The sequence below is a fragment of the Dicentrarchus labrax genome, unplaced genomic scaffold (assembly GCF_905237075.1).
Source record: "Dicentrarchus labrax unplaced genomic scaffold, dlabrax2021, whole genome shotgun sequence".
In the NCBI taxonomy this organism is placed as follows: domain Eukaryota; kingdom Metazoa; phylum Chordata; class Actinopteri; family Moronidae; genus Dicentrarchus; species Dicentrarchus labrax.
The window spans coordinates 5,618,323-5,637,878 of record NW_026136722.1 but is presented as its reverse complement, the minus strand read 5'-3'; the positions used below and the strand labels follow the sequence as shown (position 1 = coordinate 5,637,878).

General features: G+C 36.7%; 2 protein-coding genes and 2 long non-coding RNA genes across 5 annotated transcripts in view; all 4 read right to left on the bottom strand.

Annotated features, from left to right (window-relative positions):
- The window catches only part of ighd (immunoglobulin heavy constant delta), a 31,965-nt gene extending 28,741 nt beyond the window's left edge, over positions 1–3,224 (bottom strand). Inside the window, exon 1 of the mRNA XM_051388835.1 lies at positions 3,145–3,224. The gene's annotated coding sequence lies outside the window, so the exon portion shown is untranslated. The remainder of the gene's footprint in view (positions 1–3,144) is intronic.
- Positions 1–19,556, bottom strand: part of LOC127356824 (uncharacterized) — a 134,946-nt gene that overhangs the window by 75,000 nt on the left and 40,390 nt on the right.
- LOC127356826 (uncharacterized) lies at positions 5,506–11,842 on the bottom strand. Its single transcript, XR_007882062.1, has 3 exons — positions 11,704–11,842; positions 6,625–6,770; positions 5,506–5,765 (listed from the first exon to the last, which is right to left on the bottom strand). It is a non-coding gene; the product is annotated as an uncharacterized LOC127356826 (long non-coding RNA).
- On the bottom strand, positions 17,532–19,144 carry LOC127356829 (uncharacterized). Of its 2 annotated transcripts, none has more exons than XR_007882065.1 (3): positions 19,104–19,144; positions 17,849–17,892; positions 17,532–17,621 (listed from the first exon to the last, which is right to left on the bottom strand). It is a non-coding gene; the product is annotated as an uncharacterized LOC127356829 (long non-coding RNA). The 2 variants fall into 2 exon arrangements; XR_007882066.1 differs by lacking the exon at positions 19,104–19,144 and adding an exon at positions 17,991–18,090.

Sequence of the window (19,556 nt, the reverse complement as noted above, 5' to 3'; positions counted from 1 at the left end):
ACTACTAGCTGAGTTACAGTACAACAGTATTATGTTATGACTGTAGAAGTACCTTTAGAGGCAATCTTTTTATATTGTTTTCCTCTGTGCGTCACCACACATTTGTAAACAGCATTACTGTTCCAGTCTGTGTTCTTGACCTTCAGGACACTGACAGCTGAATATACATCTCCATTTAATACAGGGTCCCAGGTAGTGCCAGCTACATCGTCCTGATTCTTTTTCCAGTTGACTGTCAAGTTGTTTGGAAAGAAATCCTCAATTGTACACACCAGGGCCTGAGAGTCTCCCCTTGGCTCTGATACCAAAGTTACCTTTGGAGGGACTGGGTCGCCTAAGCAGGTGGAAGAAAGAGCAGATCAGCACATCAGCCTGTAATTATTCATTTTAGAATTTTTAGAGAATAGTGTAAAATACCAGACAGATGAGAGTAAACATGAGAAACATTAAGGGTATTCTGTTTGATATTATATTCCATCTCAATTTACTGGCAATCGCAGGATTGTTATGGAATTATTCATCAGTTATCATTACCATTAGCTTTTCTTTAATACATTTAGTCTAAAAAATGTAAAATGTGTAAACATGCTATATTCAAATCAACTCCATTTATAAATGACTGATCATAAGTCTTACGTGGCTTCACGATATCAGCCTGTGCATTTCCTGCTGCATGTGTTGCGAGACATTGGAAAGTCTGCCTTGCGTCCCAGTCCTGTCTCCTCACTCGGATTTGACTGACCCCTGTATAAACGTTGTTTTTCTGTACTGCAGGGTACTGAATGAAGTCCGTCAATGGAGTCCCACCTTTGATCCATGAATAGGTCAGTGAGGAGGGTGTGAAGCCGGTGGCAAGACAGCCAAGAGTGACTGTGTCTCCACTCCCGAACCACATTGCATTAGAGGAAATACAGTTGGTTTAATTGGAGTGCCTAAGAAAGGAAAAAAAAACGTGGAATTAAATATACCAAAATTCAACTCAACATAACATTTTTAACCAGGTCAACTGAGTTAATCAATAGTGTAACAAAACACAGCATTAAAGGCATTAACTTTTTAATAAGTTGAATATGGAAATTTCAAGTTCCCCTCCATACACTTACCTGTAGGTTACATTATAACTGCTGTTCTCGGAGTGAAGAGACTATCTCTCCACCCAGCTACATATTACATATAACAGATGACATGGATAAATATTTAAGTCACGCCAGTAGTACTGGCACGCCAGGTATATAAGTCACAGGTGTGCATGATCACTCTGGTTTTTACTTGATCAACACCTGATTTTGAGCGAGCTCGAGGTGGACAGAGAATCTTTTCACACAGAGAACAACGGTTGCAACGTAACCCACAGGACGGCCAGATGTTGCATGCTGCTGTTCCTTGCACAGGTGCTACCTAAAGCCTCACTGGCCCTGCAAGATGCCAAGGTTTAGTGACTACAGGGTTAAAAGGGCCACTCAAGCCAGACAGCAGATGCAAGAATAGATCTGAGTTTGTGAATCTGAGTTCAATATTTAGTGCTGAGCACTTTTGTGAAATATAATCTTTCTTTTTCATTTTCTGGCATGGGTCCAAAGAAAAGTTCTCTGTGGGAAGTCTTGTGCAATAAAATCAACAGTGATTTTATCTCGATTCGCGGAGTTGCACTGATCAAAAGTCAGAGCAGTTTCGTTCAAAGTGGAGATTTTTAGTTTAAGTTTTGCATCATTAATACAGACACACATTAGATGATCAGTTTCTCATTTAAAAGCAAATGATTTGTTGAATTAAATGTCAGAATGTTAACGTTCATTACACATTTTTGAAAATGTCATTTTTTTTTACATTTATGACTTTCTAATACTTCAAATATATTCACAATAATAATAATAATAATAATAATAATAATAATAATAATAATAATGATGAAGACTGTGATTAAAAAAATCATAATTGTAAACACCACTCATTGTAGGAGGATTTAAACGGTTTACAAACTGAAACGTAAATCATTCTTTACCATTTTTAAGGAACAAAACACAGTTTAGCTTAAAAATCTTTCCGATATATTTTAACTGTAACAATTGAAGCTGTTGCCATATCAGATTTTAACTACACAGTTGTCATAGCCAAAATTATTTACATAATAACGATATTATCATGATATCTATAGAGAATCAGAGAAAAAAGCTACAACTCAAATTCATCTTTAACTTTTTTTGTGTGTTTTGTCTCTTTTTGTGGCCAATAAATTACACTCAAAGAACCAGTGTAGGGAGGAGGTAGACATAAATCTACTAAAGTGAACAAAAATAACAGTTACACTGAGTATAAATCAGAGAGAGAGAATGGAAAGAAATAGAAGTCATTTAGGAGGCGCGGGATTATTCATCATACATATATTATTAAGGTGATATCATTATTTCATTAATTAATTGTGACGGTTATTATCAATATTGGTGTATCACGACACCCCTAACTTATAAAGGAATAATTGATTGTTAAATAATATTATAAATAAAAGAAATAAAATTGTCTTTGGGAAGAATTAAAAATCACTATGTATGAAACGATTCCTCCAAAAACTAAAATAGATGATTAACAATTGAACCTACAGTGAAAATACTGTCCTTTAAAATACACTCTCTCCTGTGGTATTTTAAAAAGAAACTACACACGATATAAAAGTGTGTACTTAATTATGTCCCTGTTCAGTGTTCAGTTGTTTCATTAAAATGCATACTGAACCTGTATTTAAACACAATAATAAAATGTAATTTGCTATGTTTTAATTGACTTCCTATATAAAAATGCAGGTACAATAAGGTACATAATCAATATCCACAGTTATAAATTATTATTTGTAAATTATGTGAATATAAGGATGCAGACATTCATCAGAAGCAATTACAATCCAACTGAATAAAATGTAAGATAAAAACAAACCCCCTCCTGCATTAAGTGATAATAACAAAGAATTCTTTTTTCAAAGGCTTTCTAAGAAACAGCTGCATTAAAAACATCTGTCGGCTCTGTTTTCTAGTTATTGTCCAACATCAGTATAAACCTGAATAACACCATCAGTTAAACTTCTTTGCCAATAATCACAAAAATCACATTTTAAAAAGTAAAATAAAAATATGATGTTTAAAAGTGACTTACCTAAAGATACTGTGACCTGAGTCCCACGACCCCAGTAGTCGAAAGCATCACAGTGCTACATCTCCACTCACTGCTTGAACAAAAACCTGATGTACCACAAAAAGGTGTTAAAACCTCATTAAGTGTTTGAAAATACACAGAAATCCTGGTCAGTATGACACCCTGGTGTCCTGCTGTAAACTTGTGCTTTGTATTGATTCTTAATCAATGATTAAATTTAAAATTTACTTGACGGTAACATTTACATCTGTGCGCTAACTGTGACTTTTAACTACTAATTAACTAATGTTTAATGACTAATTTGCTCATTAAAATAGATAAACACAGTAGTTACTTCAAGTTGGAACTAGAAATATTTTGTCCTGTCCTTTTCTTCCATCACAAGAATGTCAGTGTGTAAGACTATAGCTCTTAGGTTTTTGTATGGATCTAGATCACAGTGACCACCCCAGCCATCACAGTGATAAACCCTAATACAAAAACCAAATGCTCCACTGGAGACTCTGGGGACCTGTACTGTCAGCAGTGGGTAAGAATAATACAAAACTTAAATTCTAACATAACAAAATATGTTTTAGGTTATAAATTGGCAAATTTGCATTTTGCATCATACTCATAGTTCAAAAAGTATATCTTTGTTTTTATGTATTTTTTAAAGTTATTAATTATTCCACTTCTCCGATGAAACACCAACCCACTAAATGGTGGTTACCATAATTTATTTCAGACTATAATAATGTATATAATTATATATATATAATAAAACTGTGGCATCATAATCTGCTATATTGTTATTTTTAAGCTATTCTTTTAACAAGAACAACAGTATTATGTAAATATTTTTGTAGCCTTTGAACTGGGAAAAAGAGATTCAAAGACGCAAAAAAAATATATGATAAAATCAATGACATAATGTTGTTATAATGTTGATGAATACAAATTCATAACAAACATAAAACATAAAAGCAATGACGAATGTTTAAATCAAAAACAAATCTGTTTTAAATTTGATCAGTTTGTCAGCCATCAGTCTACAGTGAGTTAAGAAAGACTAAGGAAATGTTTTGTTATTGTCTCTTCGTCTGTTTATTGAAATGCTGATTGCAGGAACAATCTTCCTAATCTTTACTTTTTTTACAGGGACCAGAAGTGATTGAACAACATGATAGAGTTCACTGAGATCCAGGAAGAAATACCTGATTCCAAGAATAAAAGTGTAAAACAGTTTCACTTTCTAATGTAAAAGGAACTCTGGAAAGACTCTATAATGGTGACATATAAGCATAATTCAGCCTTTTTACTAAATATTTTACTGCTGTTTTAATATACTGTATCTTATATAAGTTTTCCTTTGGTGTTTGTTGTGTGACGACCCTGTGAGTGAACTCCTCCAGGAGCCTGGCAGGTGGAGTCAGGTCATCAGGAAGATTTAGCTCACCTGGTCTGGTTGCAAGACTATATAAGCTGGATGCAGTCAGCCAGTGTCTCTGCCCAGTCTCTGCTGAAACCTTACTGTTTATGGTAAATGTCCTTAATGGTTTCCAGCTGCTCACCGGTGACATGCCTGGCCGCCTTGATGACCCACTACGGATGTACAGAATCCCTGTGGCAGCCTCATTTTAAAATCCAGAATCACAACCTAACATCATACAAGTTCTTGGTAGACTTTGCACCCTCTTATAATATCCCATTAGTCAAGCAGTGGCAGTCAGTGACACACTGTTCAAGATGCTTATGATGACACTATTCTGAAGGCTTGTTGCTTCTGTCTGTGAAGATGTGAGTTTGCTGTATGTATGTCAGCCAATTCACGCCTGGATACATGCTGAGATGCAAATATATATGCTGTGAAAGATGAGTCTTTGAGGAAGTTTATTTGTAGCTCATCTGATGGTTTCTACAAAGTTTCACTGCCACAGGTGTGGTCCCAGAGGTGCAGAGAGAGGAGGGAAGTGACTCTCTAAAGAGGATATGTTTAGAAAGGCCAGGAAATTGAAAAACCTTCAGAGCTTAACTGATAACAGAAGTTCACGGTATGTTGACTTGATGTTGTGTTATTTTAGATGTTCTAGAGTTGTGACTCAAACGACAACAAAATCCTCAAAAGCCCTTTATGTTTGTCACAAGTCCACTATCACTCATATTCATATTCACTTTTAAAGGCTGTACAAACATCTTATCTATTGTATCATATCTATTAAAAGCAAATAGGATCAACAAAATGACCAATGTGAATAACCACAGACAGAATGTATCTATTTCTACTTCAGTAAAATGTATCAATTAAAAGTTGATACTACACTTCACTAACACATGATAATGGAACTTAAAGTGTAAAGTAATTGAGAACTTCTGTAAACATAATGTAACAACAGTGCACATATTTATTCATTTATTTAAACAATTAGGAATTACAGTTATATTTTTGAGTTTTACAGGTTGCAGAGAAATCAATTTTCACTGACTCAGTCAATCATTACATGAGAACCATTTGATTTGGAATATTTACAGTATATTATCGATTCTGCACATTTTTAAAACTACACAAAAAGACAAAAAACAGACGAAGTCATGCAGTCTGTCTCACTGTGCATCTCTCTCCTTCTTTATTATTTCTTCATCTGAAAAAAAAAAAACAGAACATAAATCAATTAAATATATTATATTAATTTGTCAAAGTTGCACAGTTTGCTTGACCACTTCAATCTGGAGTTCCCCCAGCTCTTCTATACAGTCGATACTTGTGGCCAGCAGATTCACTGCACTGATGTTCTATAACAATTATATGAACTGTTGGGCTGGATGATTGGTTCATTTTAATAACATTTCTTAAGAACTTCAAAACAAACTTATTAGTATGACAAGCTTCATCCTCATGCAGGACAGCTTCACTATTGTTGATGTGTTAAATAAAGATGCTATCTGTAATGTGTTTAATTCAATTAATTGTTAATATCTATGTATGTGCCGTGGAGCATTTAAAAACACACAAACCAGCACATTTTCTCTGGTTGGAGACACTCTTCACTCTGCTGCTGCTAGATGATGAACAGAACAGAGGCAGTGAAATGAAGTGATGCATTTTACGTCACTTTACTGTCAAACTGTGTTTATCAAAATCAGCACAATAAAGCTGAAATATCCCAGTTGTCACATTTTTACTTTATCACGATGTTATTGGCACATAGAGTAATACACCAGTCAGAAATAATGATTTGGTGTCAATTAACCGTTGATATATTGCTGATAATCAGTTTAGATTGTTCTGGTTTTTGTCTCTTTTGTCAGGTTTTATAAATGGATGCATTCATTTGTATTACTGCATAAAACTGTCTTTTATGTTTGTGATTTTTATTGTTTACCCGACTGAGCTTTATTTGATCAAACTGTTTACTTATTTTCAGTGAATATATAAATTCTGTATTATATCCTACAGAGGTTTTAGTATGACTGAAATGCAGAACAGGCCTGCATGTTTACCTTGAACAGGCTGAATATCATGTTATAGAAGAGAGAGGATATGAAGAGGAATATGAAGGAGGAGGCTGTGGACCACAGACTGCTGAACTCATCCTCTTCATCTGTGCAGCTCAGAGCACAACTCAGTTCTGACTCTGGATCAAAATCTAAGAAGAGGAAGGTATAGGTGGTTAGATGAGAGGTGTGTGTGTGTGTGTGTAAACACAGGTTTTTATTAAGATAACTGATAGACGTTTGTCTCCTTTAAATAGTGCTCATAAACTGGAATCGAGCATTATTCACTCTTTGATCACACGTCTTGTGTGGACATTTCTCCAGTTGAACAGTGGAAGAGAACAGTATACAGTGACTCTGTGCTTTTCAGATTGCTTTAAAATACTGAAGTTATTCATGAACATGTAACACAAGGGTCCCCATGCAACATTTATTGGAAACAGTCAAGAGTAAAAACTCAGGTAATAGTAATACAGTGTAATACTTTATGTCACTAACTATGACTACTAGCTGAGTTACAGTACAACAGTATTATGTTATGACTGTAGAAGTACCTTTAGAGGCAATCTTTTTATATTGTTTTCCTCTGTGCTTCGCCACACACGTGTAAACATCATTACTGTCCCAGTCTGTGTTCTTGACCTTCAGGACACTGACAGCTGAATATAGATTTACATTTGATTTGGGGCCCCAATAAGAGAAGTCAGTCACTTCCTGCTGATTCTTTTTCCAGTTGATTGTCAAGTCTTTTGGAAGAAAATCCTCAACTTATAGAATACACTTGCATCAATATGTCTTATTGATCTTTATTTGCATTGTTGGTGAGGTAATCCAAAAGTAACAGAAATGAATCAAGTTGCGTTACTTTAATATTGTGATACTTTGACTAGGTTACTGATTAAATTTTTACAGGTAATCAGTAATCATATTGGGTAACACTTTATAATGAGTACACACTATTAAGCATTAGTTAAGCATGAATAAATAATGAAATCATCATTTATAACGCATGAATACACATTAGTATGTAGTTTATAAACACAGTTAAAAATGTTTTAGTCATCATTGATAAGCACATTAGTTATGGATTAGTAAATACTGAATTCATCATTTATAAAGCATGATTCTGCTGTAAATAGTCATTACTATGTGGTTTATAATCACAGTTATAAATGTTTTACTCTTCATTGTACTGTACATTTCTGCATGCACTTGCACATCCACTATTCAGACATGTATTAATGATTAGTGACTGTGTTTTTTAAATTATCTGTAACGTTACTGACGTTACTAACGTTACAGACCCGCTCGTGGTGGCTAAGCCGACCTGCCGCTGCTAGGCACTCATGTCGCCCGGCTAGACGAGACTAGACTAGGTCGGCTTAGCCAGTTAGTAACGTTACCGACCCGCCCGCGTTAGTAACGTTAGTCGGGGAGCGAGGGCTTTCAACCATAATGATATCACCAGGGTCAATCAAGAACAAATAATATGGTTTAAAAATGTTTCCTGTGCCCCAAGTTAAAATAAAAAATGAAAAGAATGTACTTTTGTGGTTTGCTTTTTATTCTCTTAATTTAGAATTTCTGGTTTAAAACAGTTTAATGAAACAGAATTTAGTTTTTTACTCTTAAGATACTAGGTGGAGTAATTGGGTGAAGCAATTAACCTCCAAGTTGAAATCCGTATATAGAGACGGCTCTGGTGAGTGGTATTTACGACAGTTAATGTTAAATACAAGTACTCCGCAGCGACTCTAGGGGTAGCTGTTTGACAAAACCGGAAAACTGCACAGTATGCCTTTAATACTCCTGCTGCTCATGTACACTGGATATTGTGAGAGTTGATATCTTTCTACCCTATATAAAAGTCCTGTGTTAACTTGTTTGAGCACATTTTTCATGCTTCAATGGATACATGTTCTTAATAAGGGGTCCTAAAAAGCCACGCCTACACACATCTGCCTCAGTATCACCAGTTAATTCAACTCCAGTTAAACCGACACACCCCTTATTGCCGAACCAGGAAATAAAGATTCTGACTACTTCTATGACATTCATTTGTTGGTGACTTTTAAAACACTGCAATAGAAACTCTTTACTGGAACAATAATGTTGGTGTCTGCTCCTCACTACAGAACTATTATTCACTGTCATGGTGACATTAACAGCTGCTGATCGCTACCGTTGTTTCAGTTCTGAGTCCTTCCCGAGTATAACGTTACATCGAAGAAAGACTTCTTTGGATATCATATATTGTAATCATACAATGGCTTTACAATACATCTTAGAAACACTAACTATTTTAAATAATTTAAACACACCAAAATGTAATTGTTTGTAAAGGCAACCCCACGCTCGCACTATTGTAAAACCACATTAACGGAGTAGCTCGAGTTTAGATTAACCTGTGATATTATCCTGAGTGAGACTGGTTGAGATGATGAGCTCAATGCTCGTAGTTTCTCTTGTGAAAAAAAAAAAAAAAACCTTCACAAAAAACGTCTCTATAATGAATATTTATGTATTCCTCAGGAACCAGCAGGTTCTCAAATCTGTAAGAGTATAAAGTGAGGACTATAGGGAATGGCAATGTATGTGACATAACACTGATAACGTCAATAAAACGTCCAAAATCCTCATGTTACCGGTCTAGTGTCATAGTTGTTTTTAATGTGTGCAATTATATCCAGCCTATAAATTAATCAGTCCGAGTTTACGCTCCAAGCAGTGTGGAGAACTTTGTCAGCTGTGGCAGAGTGCACATTCATGCTACACTATTTACCGTCCATCGAGTTTAATATTAAAATCTAGACGTTTCGCTCACTCATCCCAATAGTCTACAAAATTCAGTTTAGTCTACATGTGCTGCACGTCACAACTCTGGATTTGAAAATAAAGTCATAATTATAAAATTGGTAAATACTGCACAATAAAACCTAAATGCATGTAAATCTGATTAAACGGAGTTATCGTTTGAGCAATAGCGTTATTGTCAATAATTTAAACCCACCAAAATCAAATCCTTAGGCTACTTAAGCAACATACCAGCTCTGGTGTAGAAAACAAATGTACCCACATGTGATCATGGTGGACAAACTCAAGTTCAATATACAATGCAAGTCTTACATAGCAGCTAAATTGACCAATTTGTGACTGAAGGAAAGAAATGATTTGTAAGTAAGAGTTTGCTGACATGTACATAATATCATTGTGATTAGTGAAATAAAAGTCTGTAGACTTTAAAAGGAAATAAGATCAATGAAAACAGCTGTTGTATCACAAGTTAATCTGGTCATATCATGCTTTGCCACAGCTAACTTCAAGATGGGTTTACATATTTACAGTCTTTATGAAAGTATAAACTGTTCTGAAAAGATTTTGACGTCAGTATAATATCAATGTATGAAGACAACAAAAACATTTTGTAAAGGATTTATTGGCATGACATGTACCTTATGTTAATGATTTGATTTTGGTGGGTCTAAATGCAAGTTAGAAATTAAGATAAGATAAGATATAAGATATTCCTTTATTTGTCCCACAATGGGGAAATTCCAATTCCAAATTACAGACATTATTTCTAAAATATGTTGTAAAGGTTTATGGTTACCATATATAATGACACAATTTAATCACATTTGACATGCTTTCAGGTTTTACTATTGTGCAGCATTTACAAATGTGACTGTGACAAGATTATCGCTTGATGATCCCTGTCCAAATTTACTTAAAAACCTAAAAAGAATTGACATGTGAATGAAACTCATACAGACTACCACCCCAACCCCCATACATGCACCTGTGCGTAGTTAACCAAACCTAGCCGATTCTGTTCTGATCTTAGTTTGTACAGCTGGGCATCCAACTTCTGCCCCTATTGCAAAATAGGTAACAATATCTAATTTGGTTGAAAGACTTTGCTGACATGTATAGAATATAAATAAAAGATAAAGTCTGTAAACCTTATTATGAAACGTGATCAATGGTAGACAGATTGCATCACAAGTTAATCTGCTCATAATGGTTTGTCACAACTCTACTTGAAGATGGTATTAAACATATACTGACTGTTTCAATGTATAATACCACAATTCTATCACCATTTATAATCTCTGTCCCATTTATTCAAAATCCCATGTGAATCGGATTTGAATACCGTAGACCCACTACTGATTAAAGTTTTAACATTATCCAATTTCTCTTCCTATTGCAAAATGAGATTTGACAGTTGTCTAATTTGGATGAAAGAGTGTGCTGTTATGTGTATAATATCATTGTGATTGGTGAGATAAAAGTGTAGACGCGACATGATCGATGGTAAAATGATGTAGGCTATCACCAGTTGATCTGGGCGTACCACGCTTTGCCACAGCTGACTCCACACTGCGTTAAACATATACTGCAGACTGTATGTTTCCTTACACACTGTGTGACAGTATAAACTCTTCTCAAATAGACTTGACATCAGATTAATAAGGATTCGTAAAACGACGGAAAGAACATTTTTTTAATTATTTATTGACATTTGCAGTGTTTGGAACAGGCATCGACACAGTCACCTACTGTGTCATTCTCTTCAAGCGTCCGGAGATCGCCGTCGCAAATAAAATGAATTTAAACTCCAGGTAACTCCGTTAATCTTATTAGACATCAGAACTGGAGTGTTTACAATGTTAAGGATTTCATTCTGGTTGGTTAAAATTATGAAAAGAAGTCAATTCAGTCAGTATTTCTAGTGTACAGATCTGCATCAATGCTCGGGAATATCACCAGTTAATTCAACTCCAGTTAAACCGACACACCGGAAGCTCAACTTTTCCCTTTTTCTGTAAAACGCGTATCATATAACAATGAAATTCACTCGTTCGAGCCTGCAGCATCTTTACCACATCCAGTTTTGATAAAACCACGACCTCATGTATTGGGGCCTTTCCAGACGAAAAGGACATACCTCGTGCCAGCAAAGTTAACTTACGTTGGTTAGCTAGCTAGTCAGCAGGAAAATACACTGTTTGCTAGCGCTGCAGCCGCCGCTGCTTTCAGTGCGGAGAAACTGACTCAAAGTTTGTTTCGCTTAAATCTTACCTTCATGGTTCCATATTCACGTTCTTCCCCGTCTGAGTCAACAAAGTCCGCCAACCTAGTTGAAATGTTGACCATGGACGTAATAGTAACGTATCTGACGAAAGACCGCTCAAATGTGGGGCGGGGCTTTGACGTCATGCTCCGAATGCAGAGAAGGTTGCCAGATTCACTGATGTCACTCAATTACATTTTACTTGAAAAGATCAACTAATTAAGCCAATGAACTGGTTTATTGAATATTACTATTCAATTTACATACAAAACTGAGGGCACATAATTACAAACAATCACCAAGTATTGCACTACATGAAAAACTGCTATCTTAAAGTAAAAGCACTGAATTCGTATTTCTTTGTAGACTTTATATAGATAATTGAAATAATAATTACAGGGCCAAAAAATATTTTTTTTCAGTGTGTGTGTGTGTGTGTGCTGTCTGCTGTGTTCAGACTGTTAAATAAAAAAGATAGTTTATATCTTACTACTTGTATTTTTGGATGAAAACAACCATATGAGGTAATATAGAAAACTGTATTATATTGAACTATACAGTATCTTAATGCATTCCGTCAAGTCAAATATCTTATATGGCTTTAATAGAAAAATGTATTTGAAGCATCGTGATGCATCGAGGAATCGAATCGAATCGAATCGCTGATGTGATAATCGTAATCGAATCTAAGCGGGAGATCAGTGACAATTCACACCTCTAGTCTACAGTGAGTCAAGAAAGGCTAAGATAATGTTATTGTTCTTACAGATACATTTCTGCTCAGCCTCACTAGAAGAGATGATCATCCTGATGAGCACAGTGTGGGGAGATTGATCAATGACTCTGAATTAGGGGTTATTTTAAAAACAACTTGTACAAAGTGGTTTTATTTTCTATCAGTGACTGTCTGTAGTGGTTTCTGTACGGCTCTGTGGCTTCCTGTGTCACTGTGGCTCTCGAGCACAATAATAAACAGCAGAGTCTTCAGTTGTCAGGCTGTTCATCTGCAGATACACCTGGTCCACATTGTTGTCTCTGGAGATGGTGAAGCGATTCTGGACTGATGTGGAATAAGCTTTAGTGCCTCCACTCGGAGCAGAAATGTAGGCAACCCACTCCAGTCCTTTTTCTTCAGCTTGTCTGATCCAGCCGATATCAGCATCGTCATCTGATATTCCTGCATATGTACAGGTCAGTTTGTGGGATTCTCCCGGCCTCTTCACCACTGGTTCAGACTCGGTCAGAGTCTGACTGCAAACACCTGGAGAGAACAGCAGTTTGATCAGAACACAGCCAAACAGAAACCTTGACACAGAAAAAGAAGAGGGCAGAATTGTGTATTCACCAGAAATCAGTGATACCATCAGAAACAGTATACATGCTGTTAAAGTCATAGTGAATGTGTGTTGTGTGTCTGGATGATGGTTTGCTGTGTCTCCAGTTTGCAGTGAGCTAAATAATAAAGATGGAAGAAATCCAAATTTGCATTGACTCCTCCTCATGGTGTTGAAAAAATAAAAAGGGTAACAGTGATATTTATTGACTGAAGGGATCTGATCTACTTACTGAGGGAATACTTTTTGTTGGTTGTATAAAGATAGCCATTAGAGGAGTGTTTGCCCAATGTTTGCTTCTTATGTGTTTTTAATTGAGGTTTCAAGGCTGGTTGGACAAGACACAGACCATAAATGGAAACGACTGGATCCAACATTTGGTGCCAGATTCTGAGCATACAGTATGTAACATACAGACAGTATAAGCAACACATGATTTGGATCGTATCTATCTTCCAAACCACTTGTATTCTTCATGGTCTCAGCTTTTCTCAGCCCACACTGAACAAGGCTGAAACAAGTTTAGAGACACACACATTCACACATATAACACATGGAAAAGTTGGAATAGCCATTTTACCTAAATTGCATATGTTCTGACAGGGTAAGGAAGCCATCAGATTTGGATGAAAACATTACAACATGTGACATTATTATACATTTATGTTCCATATTATCATTAACATTAACATCATTGTGCTCAGCATTAAGAACACAGTCGGTCCTTGACTGCCCTCTACAGTTCTAAAGGAGGGACTGCAACTATTTTCCATTTGAACATAATGTAACTTGTGAATCCTTAAAATACAGAAAGATGGTTGTGTTTGAAGCTCTGCCATACTCTGTAAACCTGTCCCTGCCTCTCTGCTAGTACATGCTGCGATACACTCAACAGGTAAAATAAGCTGTAGAAAAAGGAAATATGGATGATTATTATTGATGATTGTGGATTATGGTTTAGCACAGATATCAAATATGATGACAATAATAATATTGTGATGATGACGATGATGCACATTGTATCATTAAAGCACAGGTAGGTATTGTTGAAGACTGGAATTTGAAAGTATCCAACTGAAAAAACCCATCCTCTCTATCTCCAGGCCTCTCTCCAAAGCCACTCCCCCAACTAATAATGCCCAGTGTGAGTACTGCTGGAGGACGAGTCCACGAGAGAGTGTTGGAGAGAGGAGCGCACCACATCGCTGTCACAACTAACTGTAAAATGTCTCTTAATTCTACAAACTACATAGTGCAGGAAAATAAAAAGTTCCCCCAAAATAAACCAAGTAACAACCAGGATACAAAGATGACTCACATACAACCATTGAATAAGCGTAATCCTGATACAATCATCCCACAGATATGGGCCAGTAGGGGCCTACTCTACCTAATAGGTGCAGGAGGGAGTTATCACCCATTCATCTGGCTGATCCAATACTATTCAAGCCCAGCAGGTACAGAAGGTGTGTTATCGAGCAGAGCAGTCACGTGACTGTCAGATTTCTGTCTGCGGAAAAATTCAAAATATCTGCATTTTCTTTAATTTTCAGTGGAAAAACAACATTTTAAGATATTTTTGGCATTAGAATTCGTTGTGATAACATTTCTAGCGGGAAATGTGTACATTATTTCCATAATCTCTGTTGAATGAATGCCTATGATGTTTCGTTTTTTCAGGCTTCTATGGTGTCTGTTCTATGTTTATGGTTGCTATGCAGTTGCTATGGGCGTCTTATCGCTAAAACACGTGAATATTGTTTTAATAATTGCATCGGACCTGTAATGTTATTGGTGTTATTTTATGTAACTGCTCAATCACGATCTTAAATATAAAAAACGTACATTTCAGAGTTTGCTCGTAATTTAATTTTAAATCCGGAACCTTTGTGTTTGGCTGACCGGAGGACCAGCTGATATGAGACCGTGGCACTGTCAAAATAAAGCCAAAAGAGAAACGTTTCATGTTTATTATCTATTATATACTTATAACTGAACCTCTGCTAATATTTTACTTGTCCTCAGACAACAGACAAATTCTACTAGCTAGAAACTGTAAACTGAGAGTTTTATGTAACCCAAACGGCCAATAATCTAATATTCTGTATAGATCAATGTGTGAGGGGCTGGCCTCTAAATCCAAAGCACCGCCCTGTTAGGTAGAGTCAGAGGGAGCTCCCTGCCTTCATAAGGACAGGTGAGGGCAATTAGTGCCTCTTTGTCTGAGGCCTGGTTGTGTGGCAGGATTGCTGTGTCGTGCAGGTAAGGGAGAGAGGAGGAGGAAAATATTATATTGCCTTATTAGAAATCTAATGAGATCTTTTGTATATTTAGTTGTGGTGACTGTCCTGAGTGATCCAGATGGAGCATGCTCTGTAGCCCTGTGCTGAAGAGGTATGTCTCAGTGAACTTTGGGGCTTCATTAAACCGTAGCTATATCACTAATATGATAAAATCTCTTTAGGCAAAGACTCAGCTCCTCCATCTCCCCTTTTAAGCCAGAGTAGAGCTTTTCAACTGTTGCATTGCTTCTTAGCAGAGCCCCACATGTACAAGGTAACTGAAACCAGTATGGTAAGGTAGGAGGGTCATGCCCTCTGAGGTATGTTGTTGTCAGCTGATGAGACTAACTTTTGTTATGTTTTCTTTCCCCTTATTGCAGATTTAAGGCCAGACTGCTGCTTTGCCTGAGCCAGTTCGCCAAGGTGGTTGGCGAATGTGTTACAGACTGTACAACTTACATAATCTGTAGATGGTTGAATACTTTTTATATTGGGTGTAGTGACCCTGAATGTCTGTGAATCTGAACCAACTGAATCTCACTGTATTTTCTGTCTTTTGTTTGATTAGGCAGTGGGACGACCTGCGGGGAGTTGTCGTGGGATAGGCACCCCCTCCTTGCATGCAGTGTGGTATATTTGAAGGGTAGTGGTCACGTCATTGGGTTGTAGGTTTGACTTTCCTTGCAGTGCAAGTTGTAGTGTTTGTAGTGATCAGTGTGCACACAAGGTGATTTCGATTGGGTGATAGAGTCTCCCCGCGGTGAGTACCCTGTCCTGCCTATTCCTCGCGATCATTTAATCTTATTGTATTTTATGTTATGGTGAAGCCATTTGCTATTTATATACTGGTTGTTTTGACCATTTTAGTATTGTGGAATAAACTAATTTTGACTAGTTTTATGGTTTCTCTTTTCTTTTTCAGGTCTTTTGCCAGTATAATTTATTTTTAATAAATATTATTGGAGAGCTGAATGCACGTCTCCCGCTTTTCTTGAACCCTTTAAAAAATTGTGTCAACGCTCAGATGGTTGGTGTCTAGGGCTGGTATAATTCTATTCTGGGTATCGGCCCGCATTGTAACCTGGGTGGGGTCACAAATGCATATTTTATTCATCAAATCACAGGATTTTATAAGCACAATCATGAATGCGTTTCATTTTTATTCCACTGCGTTTGTTGTAGATTTCTTCTTAAAATCATTATTGAAAAAACATTCAAATATACAAACCATTGGACGACATAGCAGTTTTAGTAATTTCCTGTATGTGTGTCACATTGGTTTACTTTAGCCACTGCCAGTGCCATTAAATATAATTAAATATGAAATATGCATATTTAACGTCACTGCCACTCCCCTTTAGGAGCCCTGTAGCATCCTGATTCTGTTGACTCTATTGGGAGAAATGAACGTGAGCTCAGATTATGAACATGATGACTTCTGAACATTTGGACACTGAAATTATGTTTTTCAGACAAATTAGTAGAAAATGAAGTGTTCGAGATGTGTCTCTTTCCCAGCAGAAATACACTATCGCGAGATTTGACAGTGCTGAACTGTCTATGGTGCTGAATTGTTGGTTTCATCAAATATGATCTCTAACAACTGAACTAAAACTTAAATCACCTTTTGAATTCATCTCTGGTACAACACAATCTGCTTCCATCCATCTACATGACGTTCACAACACCTGAATGAAGTTTGGAGATCAGGGGCAAGGAGACCACGCCCATTTTGGAAAGGTGAAGTGTGTAACGCTTGGCGCAGATTATAATGCGTTTTTTTTCTGTCATAGAAAAATTTTGTGGACGATAAGACATCTCCAGAAATACGTGTCTAATGTTGTATTCAGGTTTAATTATCATGGCACATCACGGACAGTAATTGCAACACTGTTCATACATGAACAAATATTCATGGACATATTTATTAGTCTTCTTCACTCAAACACTGACTGCATATACTCCTGCTCCATTGATTCTGTACATACTGATGTTTTTACACATCCCTATGTATATTTTTTCATTGCTTATGATATAACATTGTATATATGACTTGCATATTAAAATTAAAGGAGATGTGGATGAGTGTGTGAAAGAAACATTCAAAATGTAATGAAAAAGGCAAACAAACTGAACTGAAATAAAACAAATGAACAAATCTTTATTTTTATTCATGCAGAGAGAGAGAGAGAGAGAGAGAGAGAGAGCAACATTCAACATACAGGTGTCTTAAAGACACAGAAACAAAAACATTAAATGGAGCCTATAAAGTTGCTGGCAGGCTCCCAGGTGTCTTCCCAAGTTTTGCCACTGAAAAAAAAGAATGAATGCAAACAAGTGTAAGATCATTGCATATACCACAATATTAGTTTATATCAATGGGGTATCATAGAACAACAAATGACTTAGGATCGGTTTTTCAGAAGCCTGGTACTAACCAGTATGGAAGTAAGTACATATATATTTATAAAGCATACTATAAAAAAAGCTAACAGCTTTAAAATCAACTAATGTGGATCAAAGTTCTGAGCTCTTACCATGAGGAACAAGGCAGCCAGCTCACTTTTACCTCTTCTCTTCCCTGCACACACACACACAGAAACACAGACAAAAAGAAGTGTTAGCCATTCCAGCAACCACTGCTAAATGAACTGCTATTTCACTCAGTCAGTTACTTACCTCCTTTAGTTGTTTCTTTTACTTCATTGTAGTGAAATATTTTTTGCATTTTCAGCAGCCTAAAATGATGCAAAAAGAAAGAAAAGAAGAAAGAAGGAGAATAAATGTAGAAACAGACTTTGACATCCCCCAGGTGAATACAGCTGCATTTCCAAAGTCAAGATTCCCACATTTAAGGAATTCACAGGGGTCAGCACAACCGAAGCAATGGCTGAGCTTCGCCCTGGGAGAACCACCTTCTTGATCATGATATCTCACCTATTTACTGTTCTTTGGTTTTTATTGTGGATAGAACCTGGTACACCTTGGTCAAGGTTCCAAGCTAGCTGAGCTGATACTAAAAGGTGGTGTGACATTACTGCAAACCACTGATTAGTCACACGACAGTTGACGTCCTGCACAAAGCCTAGATTTTTAAAAAGCCAAACTATCATTAATAGTTAAGTTTTTTTTATTCACTCAAAAATGGCAGCCCACAACACCATGCTGTGGTCAGTTGACAAAGTACAGACTTGTCAAGAACATAGCTTCATATCCTCTGTTATGAGTAGCGTAGCTTTTTATGTGCGTAGTGTGTTATCAATGTGGCAGTAAATGTACAGTGTAGCTTAGAGTTTATCAATAAATAAAGGCTGCAGCTTCTCAAGACCAAAGTAAAGCTTGTTTCCCAACTTCATTGCTCTGACAATCACCTCTGCCTACATTGAGGGGGTCCCATCCAAGGTACTATCTACAGTGGAAAAGGAAGTCGAGGACCCAAAAGTGAATAGAGTAGAGTTGAGCTGTACAATGCTGACGCATAGAGGAAGAGAAAAAGTGTCCATCTTGTCTCATATGTGTCCACATTAGTTTTTGTTTTATCTCATGAATAATTTATCTTCTACCTGTAGATGAGGACAAGTTAGTGAGTAAACCTTCATGTTTTTTTATTGTTACTGTTAATAACAGGGATTAGGGGAAAAAACTGTTCTCCGAAAAGTCTTGCATCCTTCTTTGCATGTGTCTGGTTCATTGTGTCTACATGCACACAAACAATATTATCATGCTGCTATCAAGGAATTGCATTGCACATTTAATTTGATGAGTAGGCTGTACCACAAAAACAAAAAATACCTCTCTTCCTCTTTTTCTTCCCTTCACCTGTTGCACTGGTCAAGGAGATAGTAGGTGTGGAAGAGCGGGAGCACTGTGCAGACACACCTGTGACAAAGATGGATGACTTTAGACACATTACTTAAAATATGGCAGAAGGTTAATGCTAACACTCACTTTCAGTCATGATTTTTTGAGAGGGAGATGCTGAGGCGGTGCTTGGAGGCTGGACAGGGACGAGGGTTAGGGTGTAAGTCTCCTCCTCATAGTCCATTTGGGGATGAGAAGTAGATGGGAGAAAGGTGGAAGAGTCTGGAGGATGAGGAGGAGAAGAGGGTTGGGAGGGAGAGGTGGTAGACTGTGGAGTTGGAGATGGGCTGGGAGCTTCTGGCAATTGCATCCTTTGAGAATCTGAAAAAATATAAATATAAATATTACTCACAATGACAGCACATCCCAAAGCATAAATCATAA